Raw genomic sequence first — 10,706 nt, 5'->3', positions numbered from 1 at the left:
GAATCAATGAACATAACACAGCATCGCAGAGTGACCATAAAAGCTTTGAGATACCAAACTTCAAGTGAATCTAAACATGCATGTTCAGTCAGCTATTCTTTCTTGTCTTTTTTTAAACATGTGGATGAATTTGGTGACTATTTATCCTCTCCTTCCACCTTGAGCTTCTATGAATGCAATGCTTACAGATGCTGAAGCCAACCTTTTCTATTTATCCACGACAGTTGCAGCATTTTTTAATGAAAAGATAATCGACAAAATTTCTTAGAGACCTTTAATTGTGGATCTGCTTTTATTATGTTTAAAGGATTATGCATGTGCGCATATTCAGGGACCACTTCCTTATGTAAATTTTAGACCTGACAGAAAGCTGAAAGTATCCTGGTCAGAGAGAATGTTTAATGGAATTAAGAGGACCATGGTTTCATCAGTATTTGCTGAACCTTCGCACATATTACATTTTTTCAGTCAAATATAAAAAGAATAATTATATTTTCAAATTCTCCAGCCCAACAAAGCAAGCCTCATTGGGAACTCTGCAGCAGAAGGTCCAAACGTCATCCAGACCCAATGAATGATTTTTTTCCAGTTCACCCACCACCCCTCTCTTCGGAGCAGAGCTAAAAAATGAAATTTCAGCCCAGAATGGTGATGTTTAGAAAAAGTTTTAGCAGTGCAAGGAAACATTAATTATAATGGAAACCTAGTTTGTTGCCTTAACTGCACACAGTTTTGTAACTGGCCCTACTACTTCTGCATTTAAGTGTTAAATTCATAATCCTAATTAATTGATTAATATATCTTTGCTAATACATTATTATATTTGCTTAACACTGTGAGAACAAATTTCTGAAATATATCCTGAAACAAAATATAACAGAAGTGGAAACTCACAAATGAGCTCAAACCATTAGCCTAAACATTCATTTTTGACCTATGGCAGGATCTTAGGGATAAATAGGGACCTCTGAGAGCTGTAAATTGACCCAACTGAGGGTAGGGGGTGAGCTGTGGGAAATCCTTCTTAACTGCTGGTATCAACTGGTGGAGTACATGGCTACTTAGGAGACAGGTATATTTATACCATTCCTTATTTTTCTCATTGTGAAACATCACCAGGACATGTGGGGCCAACTTACAGTTGAAAGCCATTCACTTTATTACGCTTCATAGACTGCTAGTCCTTTGTAGGGGCTTGTGTCCACGGTTGCCCATTCCACTCACTCAGACTTGCCAGTTTGATACAAGTTCCCTTAAAACGATCGGAAGGCTTTCAAATATCAGGAACCGATTATTTCATTTCTCTTCTTCAAATATTTTCACTACCACCAAACTTGACAATACCCACAAGATTTAAAGCATAAAAACTTAGGTCAGATCAATTTAGTCACACCATTTGAATGGAAAGAAAAGGCAGCCACTGCATTAAACAAAAACTTTTCCAACCTTTCTACACAAGATGCTCACTGCTTGAAATACAAATGAGATTCTCCTGTGGGACAAGTGCAAAACACACAACAGCTCTCAGAGCATGAAGTCAGAAACAAAAATTTTGGAGACTGCTATGTATTCCTCTGCCCAAACAACATCTCCATGCTGATCTCACATAGAATGAGCTGATTCGTGAAGTTGTTCCCCATTGCAGAACTCCATATTACTCTGATCTGCTTATTTCCCACTGGGTTTCCAGAGGCTTATCTAGAATCCCAAGGCACGTATCATCTGGCTGAAATAATAATACATTTAAAATATGACTCTTCTGACTTTAGCTTGGCAGCCATCCAGGTAACTAATTTCCTCAGTGCTCCCGATAACATGAACAGCTAATGCAACCTTTCCCTTTGCATCCAATCATGCTGTGAACACCCCAATGCATTTACCATAGGTCAGGCTCAGTCAGATAGCGAGGGATCTCTTCACGGGACTCTCGTAAGAGCGGAGAGCAGGCTGCTTCCACAACTGCTGTCAGTCTTGGCTTCAGGAATGCAGATGCAGGATATTTGGAGATGGCAGAAGGGAGAAGAGTCAAACAATTTACGTTCTCCCTCTCTGTTGTCTGAAAACTTCCTATTCACCTTCAGGGTTACTCAGGTTTTAGAAAAGCTAAAAACACAGATTCCCTTTTACTCTCTGCAAAACAAACCCACAATAAAACAATTTTTCCTGTGTAGAAGTTGGCTCAAGGCTCCAGATAAGTTCGTCTCGGCATACCAGGAGCAGACTGCTTGGTTTTCAGAAGCTTTAGCCACTGGATGAAGAGTTTCTAAAATTAATTTAGATAAACCAACGGACTCATTGCAATTCCCCTTCTTTTCTTGGCATGCATCGAATCTGCTCACCCTCACAAGTTTACTTGCTAATGGGAAACGATCTGACAGTGCTGAGTGATCCCTGTAAAGACCTCCTCTCCCAACTAAAACATCTGAACATTGTATTGGAAGTGCATATACAAAGGGTGCAAAGAAATAAGAGCTGAACTGCTCACAGAAGATGTCAATATTTCCTCCCCACTGACTGAACTTATCAAACATGTCCCGGCCTGCTTACATTAAGGCATCTGAATGAATACTGCAGGGATTCCAACATTTTCATTTCACCAGAGTAAAAGCATGCTCCATTGTAATAGCTTCCATATGCCATCAATTAACAACAAACAAAATGAGGCGAAAAAGGGGGGCACAAGAAAACTTTCCTCATGCCAAACAGCTCCCTTAGTAACAAAGTTTCCTGCCATTGGTCGAGAAGCGTAACAACTGTTCTGCCCTGAGATTTGAGCAAGAGGTACGCAGCTTTCAGAAATGGCTCAACTGCCAACAAACTTACAACAGCCATATGTAACTAGCATAAGTATGCTGGTCCATATGACAGAACGGAGCGGAGCAATGAAAAGGAAGTCCTCCTGTTGAGTTGGGCATCTCCTTCACCTTCTGCATTTCAATCAGTGATATCAATAAAACTTGCCAAGTCTTTCAACTGCCATTTCTTGATGTGGGTGGTTTGTTTTTCTTTAAACCTCTCCTCCCCACAATGGGCAAACTGATAATATAAGTTATATATAAAAGAGTCTCTCGTATTTCCAGATCTCCATGCTGGTTTTGCTTTACCACATCCCCTGCACTCTTCTCTTTTCTGGATGTAAACATTCACTTAAGTGCTTCTAGTTAGCTCCTCAGCTGACTATAAACCCTGGCTAGGAATTACAGCCACTTAGGCCAGTTACAGCTGCGACTCTTTAAATCGGTTTAATGGCGAATATACCGATTTAACGCTGTTATCCGTTCACACGAGTCTCATTAATATCGATGTTAAACGCTCTTAAGACGATTTTCGGAAACTCTCCCAAACGACGAGCGTAGCGCTAATTCGATGTGCAACTTGGATTAGGGTTCGTTGTGACGGAAATCGACGTTATTGGGCCTCCGGGCGGCATCCCAGAGTAGCAGCACTGACCGCTCTGACAGCAATCTTGAACTTCGGATGCAGCGGGCAGGTAACGAAAAAGCCATGCGAACTTTTGAATTACAATTTCCTGCTTGCCCAGTGTGGGCTCTGATCAGCACGGCTGGCGATGCAGTCTGAAATCGAAAAAGAGCTCCAGCATAGACCGTACGGATACTAGCTCTGATCGCTGTAATGGGGAGACAAATCTTTTGTATCCAGCTCCGTTACAGAACACGAAACGCCAAGCGTTTGAATAAAAAACTCCAGGATAACACAGCGCTGCGTGACAAGCGTAACGCAAGCCAGACTCAAATGGACGCTTCATGAAGGAGGGATGGGGGTACTGAGGACTCCAGCTATCCCACAGTCCACACAGTCTCTGAAAATTATTTGCATTCTTGGCTGAGCTCCCAATGTCTGTAGGTTCAAACACACAGTGTCTGGCGTGGTTCAGGGAACAGCTCCTCAGTTTATTTCCCCCCACACCACGTGAAAAAAAAGGAAAGAAATCATTCCTTGACTACTTTCTATGTCACCCTATGTGTACTGATGCTGCTGGTAGACGGGATGCTACAGCAGTGAAGAGCAGTATCCACTCTTCTCCATCTCCTCCTCTCCGTGGTAACGGTGCTGCAGGCCCTGCCCCCATCCACGAGCAAACCCATGGCTGATAATTGCTCAACATCGAGAGGCAATTTATTCCTGGTTCCTCGCAGTTAGATAGGACAGAACGGCTAATAACAGCTTCATCATCGAAACTGGGGGCTGAAAAATTTTTGAAAGCAAATTTGGGATTGACTCGCTTGGCCATGAGTCAATTCTCCCTTATGGTTTTCTAAAAATAGAGTCCATCCTGCTGGACTGTCATAGCCCCGGGAGGCTGCCTCCAAGAGCTCCCCCCGACCTCATTTTATTCTCACTAACAAGTCTCTGTTTCTTATACTTGTATTCCTTATAACTTCATGACACAATGGGGGAGGGGTACTGCCACGGTAGCCCAGGAAGGTTAGAGGGAGGAGGGAGCAACGGGTGCGGTTCTTGCAGGGGCAACCCTGCTGATACTGACACGGAGCGATAGTGCTCTCTGATACACTGGGATCTCTATTACACTTGCCTATTATTCTAGGCAGGAAGTGCACCACTGACCGCTCTGGTTCCGCAATCCCAACTCGGATGCGGAGTGCCGTAAACAGGAAACCCCGAGACCTTTGCAATACATTTCCTGCTTTCACGGTGTCCAGCCTCTGATCACCACAGGTGGCGATGCAGTTCAAATGCAAAAGTAGCTCCTGCACTGAACCTTACGGCAGATACTAATCTGATCACTGTTGTGAGACAAATCTGTTTTTCAGAGCTCCGTTACAGAAAGGAAATTGCCAAAGGTGTCTTGAAAAAAAAAAAACTCCAAGATACATATCCGGTGCGTGACAACGTAACGGGAGAGCCGAGACTCAACGGATGCTCATGGAGGGGGAGGGGGTAATGAGGGACTTACATGCTACCAGTCTCCACAGCGGTCTCTGTAAAACTATTTGCTATTCTTGGCTGAGCGCCCAATGTCTTGTGCTATACACGGTGTCTTGCGTGGTCAGACAGCTCATGTCAGTCGTGCCTTCCCCCTTCCCCCCAGACACGTTGAAAAGGAGAAAAGTAAAATAAATAATTCCTTGACTACTGAAATGTCACCCTGTGTGTACTGAATGTGCTGGCAGACGCGATGCTGCTGCGGTGAAGAGCAGTTATCCGCTCCTCTGCCCCTCCCCAGTGGTAAGACGGTCGCCCGTGAGTGCTCCTGGCTGAGGTGCCCGGGGCTCCTCGGTGAAAATGGGAATGACTCCCTTTTCTGACAGTGGCTGGTACAGAACGCTGGTAACTGTCTTCATCTTATCACCCTGGGGCGCTGAGCTTATCAGACCCTTCCTCTCTTGTGTAAAGAAAGATTCTGAACTGCATGAGACTGTTATAGCCCATGGAGGCTGCCTCCCCCTCATTTATCTCACTAATTAGTCTGTGATTCTTATCATGCATTCTTCAACATCATGCCACAATGGGGGGGGGGGGGGTCACTCCTGGTAGCACAGATAGGTGGGAAGCAACGTTGTTGTTACTTGCAGCGGCTCCCTCTGTGAATACTGACGCGGAGCAGCTGCGCTGTGATACAGTGTATTTAAATACACTGTATCCTTTCTTGTCCGACTGACTTATTTTTATTAACCGTAAGAGGCAGGATGACTCAGTCCCAAGTAAGTCAATCCCCATTTGCTTTCAAAAATTTTCACAGGGTTATTATCTGTTCTGGTCCCCATTTACTGATGAGATGTAAAAAAGAGATTGAGACGTTAACAGTTCTGCTGTCTACAGTAGTACTGTACCCATCTACCACCAGGAAGGGGGAGAGGAAGCGGATATTTTCAACTAGCAATATCACACCTCAGATTAACTTCATTGGTTATGATTTACTGCCACTCGCAAGCTCTTAATGCTCTTCCGTGCTGCAGCATCGCCTCTATTCAGCAGCATTCAGTACAAAAGGGGTGACATTGTAAGTACTTAAGGATTGGTTTATTTAACTTTCATTTCTCGTGCTGGGTGGGGGAAGAGACTGATGAGCTGTGTCGTAACATGCAGACCGTGTTGTAAGCTACAGACATTGGGCGCTCAGCCAAGAATGCAAATAGTTTTAAGAGACTGCTGAGGACTGTGGATGGCTGGAGTCCTTCAGCACCCCCTTCCCGTCCTCCATGATCCCCGCCCCCTGATGCTAATGTTAATGGTCGCGGGGGGTTCTGGGTAAATGTCGTCAGTCATTCCTTGCTCCAGGAAAACATCAGCAGACAGTCCTTTCGCACCTTTTTCTCCTGGATTGCCCTTGCAGAAACAATAGCAAGGGCAGCCCTAGGAGACCGTCGGCTTTTTTGTTTTTCCCGGTCACCATTTTATGTACTAGATTGCCGTGGAGATAAGAGGCCAACACTCGAGCGCTACACACCAGCATTCAATTGCTTTGCAATGATAGCAGAGATGGTTACCACGTCGTCTGTACTGTCTACTGCTGGAGAAAACTGGCAATGATATGATGGTTCCATCTCTCCCTCTCTGTACTGTCCGGCTTGCTATATGAAGTGCCCCTGGCTAAATCAGCCGGTGGGGCACAACGCAAAAGCAAACTTGGGATCTGACTCACTGGCCACTGAGTCAATCCCTCCCTTATGGTTTCTAAAAAAAATTGGAGTCTTGTCCTGCCTACAAGAAGAGTCAAAGCAGCAGAGAATCAGTGGCACCTTATAGACTAAACGAGTCTGTTAGTCTATAAGTGTGCACAGGATTCTCTGCTGCTTTTATAGATCCGACTAACACGGCCTACCCCTCTGAAGGAAGAGTCAAGTGTATTAGGGAAGAGCGCAGCTACTCCGGCATGTATTAACAAGGATCTTCCCGCAAGAACGCACCCATTGGCTTCACTTCTCTCCCAACCTCCGCAGCTACCGTGGCAGGGCCCCCCCCCTGTTTATGTCATGCAGTCGTGAGGATACAAGAAATAAAAACAGATTATTCGTGACATACACCGGGTGGGGGGGCACTTGGAGGCAGGCAGCCGGGGCTATGACAGTCTAGGCAGGACGTACTCAATTTTTAGAAACAGAAGGGAGCGATTGACTCTGTCCCAAGTGAGCCACTTCCAATTTTGGTTTCAGAACCATTGTCACAGGGCACTCATGATAGCATCGGACACTACACTGTGATGCACTGGCCAGGTAAACAGGAAAAAGCTGACATCCCGCGAACTTTTAATTCCATTCTGAATTGTCCACCGTGAGGGTCTGCACACACACAGGTGAGCACACAGAGTCATATGCACTGTAGACAATGCAGTCTCCTGATAATCGAGAAGCGCGCCAGCTTGGACCACACAGAGGTTCTGGATCGATCGCGTATCTGGGGTGAAGACTCAGTGCTCACAGCACGCGTTCAAAAGACGAAATGAAAAAATGTTTTTTGAAAGAACTTTCAAAGTCTATGGCTGAAAAAGGGCACAGGCGAGGACTCCCTGCAGTGCAGAAGTGAAAGTGAAGGAGCTTAGACAGGTACCAGAAAGCCAGAAAGAAGCAAAAGGAAGGTCAGGCTCTGAAGCGAAAAACATGCCGCTTCTATGCTGAACTACAGCATATTTGGAGTTCAGCGCTTACCGTCCACCCCCTGTCATGGATTCAGACTTTTGGGATTGAAATATCAACGGTTTGTAGATGATATAGCCGAGGGGAAGATGGGAGGAAGATCGAGGATGAAGATGACCGTGGAGAAAGCACACAGCAGTCCGTAAACCCCAACAGCCAGGATCTTTTTGGAGACCAGAATTACAGTCCCTGCGCTCCCAAGCAACAAGCCCAGACAGTGAAAGCCATGGAAGCGACCTCGGTAAGTGTCCTTCATTCTGTATCAACACGATGAAAACAGATGGTTTTATTAAGATCGCATTTACACCAGGCTTTTGCTGCTGCGCAGCCATTATGTACAGGAAATTTTCGTTAACATTCTGGGATGGAGCGAATCCCAAAGTAACTCCATGATCGATCGTGGAGGAACTCAGAAAGCCTTATGATATATGAGAACATTTCTGGCCAAAGACAGCCTTATTCCGTTCCCCATAGTAGGTAACTTTCAACGCATGCATTTGCATACATTGGTACTGAAGGCATTGCAGAACAAACGATCTGCTCCTGCGGTGTATTGTCAGCGAGAGAGATATCATCCATTGTTACCTTGTAGAAAATCAGAAGATGTAATAGGGGGGCAACATGGCGATTTTGCTACTGGTCAGCGGGGGGATGGGAGGAGGGATGCGACGAGTTCTCAGCATCTGGCAAGCAGGATTCTTCCCAGCTACCGCAACGCGCTGTGGGGTGATAGTAGGGTGATCACTAGCTGCGATCGTATATGATAGGAGCATGCGCTGTTGTGGATGTAAGAGGGGGTTTGGGCTTTGAGGTCCCTCTTAACAGAGCAAGGCATCATATAGATCACTGTGTATTATGAACGGCGGCGAAGTCAAGTTTTTAAAGCCTTACTTACCATCGCCGTGTGGATGTACGGTTGGCCGTACCTGCGTCTGTGTGTGTGCCACACCAGTCACACAGACACTGAATATTTAAACGATACAAATGCGACCTTGTATAGAGATCACATGTGCTCTGTAAGGTGGATAGTGTTCTATGTGAAAGAGTACATCACTGCTCTGTAAATAGTATCTTTCCACATATTATCACCCTGGTTTGCCTTCCCCATGCAGCTGCACATTTCTCTGCAGTCCCTATGCCATCACGAGGGCGTGCTCTGGATACGGCGGAGGAGAAGAAGACGCGAGATGAAATGTTCACAGAAATTATTGAAGTACACGCATAGAGAGGGATAAACAGAATGATTGAAGGATGTGGTAGCAAGTACGAGGAAGGATGCCAGTGAACGATATGAGAGGGCTAGGCAGGAAGACCAGCGTTGGCGAGATGCAACGCGGATCTGCTGCGTGCTCAACTGATATCCTCCACGCATGGTGGATCTTCAGGAAAGCAGCGCGCAGTAGCAGAGTGCCGCTGCAGCCCCTGTATAACCTCCCTGCAAGCCCACGTCCCATTCTCCCTCACCCAGACGTGTAAGAACGGTGGGGAAGGCTTTCTGCACCCACCTACTCTCCACCCCTCTGGAGAGTTCAAGGAAAAGGCTGTATTACACTACAATGTGCTTAATGGCCTTTCCCTTCCCCCTCCTTCAAAGCACAGCAGCCAGGGATACCTTCCTAATTCTCTGCTCCTTTTTTTATAGTTCATTTTGTAAGAAGATACATCGAAAGGGGGAGGGTGGGTTGCTTACAGGGAAAAGTGTAAGGAAAAAACACATGATTTTTAACAGATGCATAATTACTTTTATGAATAATAAATGATTTCTAAAACGAGACTGAATTTATTTCCTTCGCCAACCTGTAATTCAAAAGGGGGGTGGGGGTGTTGCTTACACTATTAATCCTCAAGTGCGGAGTGTCATCAAGGGAAGCAAACGATCCACCGTACGCCTGGGCCGTGCTGAAACTCGTTTTCAAGGCTTCTCTGATGCGCACGCGCTCCAGGTGTGCTTTTCTAATCGCCCTGGTCTCTGGTGCTCGTACTCAGCGGGCCAGGTGATTTGCTTCGCCTCCCACCCAGCCATAAATGTCTCCCCCTTAGTCTCACAAAGATTGTGGAGCACACAGCAAGCAGCAATAGCAAGCGGGCACTGGTTTGGCTGAGGTCTGAGCGATAGATAAGTAGTTGAGCATGCACGCCCTTTAAATGGCCAATGCCATTTCACCACCATCCGCACTTGCTCAGGCCTGTAGATTGACAGCTCTGACCCGTCCAGGCTGCCAAGTGTATGGCTGTATTGCCAGCAAGAGTCAAGGGGTAGGCTGAGGTCCCCAGGATAACTATAGCATTTGAACATTCCCAACGTTAGTTTTCTGGTCTGGGAGTAATCAACCTTGCTGCAGCGTTTAAACAGACTCAGTGCTCACTCAAGAGACAGGCACGTGCGTGAGAACACCTTCCTGGCCATCCACGTGGATGTGGGTGAAACGTCCGTTGTGTGATACCACCACTGCTTGCACAAATAGCTAAAGTAACCCCTTGCCGGTTCACGTACTGGGTGCCCTGGTGTTGGGGCCAAGATAGGGATTGGGTTCCATCTATGGCCCACACAACTTCGGAAAACCCATTGCAGCAAACGCCACTCCACTATCACTTTGCCGTTTCCGAGTTACGACCTTTCGTAGCAGCAGCTTAACGATTGCTTTTGTATCTTGCATCAATGCAAGCCCCACTCAGCTAGACAATTTGCCTCTCTGCTCACCGACGTGAACCAACGTAGAAGCTGATCACTGCAGGCACTCTGCCAAGCTTGCCCGTGTAGGGTACTCTACCACATCCGCTTCCACTCTCAAATGATCTCCGTGTACCCTCTATCATGGTCTCTAGCACTCTATTGCTTATCTTACCAGCATCAGGACAGCGTGAAGCGAATAATAGCACGAGTTGTATCATCGAAGTACGTCTGTTACGAGCATGCGATGCTCAGCTCGCATACAACTGCATAAATGCCTCTCCACACGCTCTCTTATACAGACCACAGCATTATGGGGTGGTCCACCATGCTGTGACATAGTTTCCCGTGCCCAAATTCTAGCGTCATCTTAGGGTGAGAGAGTATGCCCCTCGTATTTAAGACAGTTAGCTCCAAAA

The 10,706-nt window shown here is 46.1% G+C and overlaps 1 protein-coding gene and 1 pseudogene across 2 annotated transcripts in view; one reads left to right on the top strand and one right to left on the bottom strand.

Moving 5' to 3' along the window:
- TPCN1 (two pore segment channel 1) overlaps positions 1-10,706 on the top strand; it is a 77,128-nt gene that overhangs the window by 22,139 nt on the left and 44,283 nt on the right. The gene's annotated exons all lie outside the window — the stretch shown is intronic.
- On the bottom strand, positions 5,691-5,916 carry LOC142045863 (U4 spliceosomal RNA; annotated as a pseudogene).

Source organism: Chelonoidis abingdonii, chromosome 22 (assembly GCF_003597395.2).
Source record: "Chelonoidis abingdonii isolate Lonesome George chromosome 22, CheloAbing_2.0, whole genome shotgun sequence".
Taxonomy (NCBI): Eukaryota; Metazoa; Chordata; order Testudines; family Testudinidae; genus Chelonoidis; species Chelonoidis abingdonii.
This window is presented reverse-complemented; position numbering and strand designations above follow the sequence as displayed.